The sequence below is a fragment of the Gavialis gangeticus genome, unplaced genomic scaffold (assembly GCF_001723915.1).
Source record: "Gavialis gangeticus isolate Ggan-Ray unplaced genomic scaffold, GavGan_comp1, whole genome shotgun sequence".
Lineage (NCBI taxonomy): Eukaryota > Metazoa > Chordata > Crocodylia > Gavialidae > Gavialis > Gavialis gangeticus.
Window position 1 is genome coordinate 54,678,653 of NW_017729034.1, and position 1,328 is coordinate 54,679,980.

Genomic DNA, 1,328 nt, shown 5'->3' on the forward strand with positions numbered 1-1,328 from the left:
CCTGGATTGTCTGCACATTAATACCTGAAATTAGTTTTAAGCGCTCATTAGGTGGCTCAAAATGATACCCCTCTAGGGCAGGTTTAGCTCTAACCCATGTTTCCCAGCTGACATTACACTAATATGTAGCCACTCTAAACTACATGTTAGTGTGAACACACCACCCACTCCCCTTCTCCCACTGGCCCATATCAAGCTTACTTCCTACCCCCCCTCCCCAGAACCCTTGCTCACTGATCCCTGTCCTGCCCCCCCACCTTTACTTCTGGCTGCCTATGCTGTCTGCCCCAGGCAGCAGGCAGGGAAGGGTTAACCTGCTTGCCTGGCTGCTACTTCTGCTTTCTGACTGGGCTCAGCCCAGAGATGGGCAGCAGCCAGGTTGCAGCAGCTGAGCAGGTAAATTAACTACCCTGCCTGCTCCTCCAGGACAGACAGCTTCAGTAGTCACGATAAACAGTGGAGTGGGGGGGAGGGAGTAGGAACTAGGGAAGCCTCAGGGACAGGGGAGAAAGCCAGAATGGTGGGGTAGATTCTTGCCCTTCAATCCTCCAGGCCATTGCTGGCCTGAAGGTAGGACTGCTCCAAACTTGAGCTAGCATTAATACCAATCAACATGTGAGCAGCTCACAGTATAACCCAGGGGCGGGCAGATCCGGCCCACCAGGTCATTCTGTCCAGCCTGTAAGGCCCCTAAAAAATGTGGAAAATGTATTAGGGCTATGTGAAATTCCACTGGCTATTTTGTTTCGATGCTGTTTTGACTCATTTGAGCTCGAAACAGTGAAATCGAAATGAAATTAAGGGCTTTGAAACAAAATGAGGACAGTCAAAATGTTTTGAAAGTTTCGAAACATTTCAAGTTTCAAAGCTGAACCTGGGTTTGGTTGCAGGGAAACAGAAAGTAAGGAGGGGGAGGAGGAAGAGGGGAGAAGGACTGCTCTGATATTGACTGTGTAGCTGGCCAGTGACTGTGATCCTTCCCTGAGGTCCCTTTGAATCCCAGTGCTTTGGGGGAGGGATGGAAAAGCAGCACAAAAGGCAGCATTGTTTGAACTGAGCTGCTTTCTGCCTTGGGGTCCGTTACTGAGCTATCTTCCAGACGCTCAGGAGCGTTAAGCAACAAAGGCTACTACGACAATTGATTTGATTTCCTACTTGCTAGCCTAGCAAGTGGGATTCCGCAATACCCTTTGCTTCCTTTCTAGATCCTTTTATTATTATATTTTTTTTTTTTCATTTCATAATTATATTGGATATTATATTATATAATTTATATAGGAAGGCATATATACATTTATATATTTTTATAAAGACAAGACACTATGAAA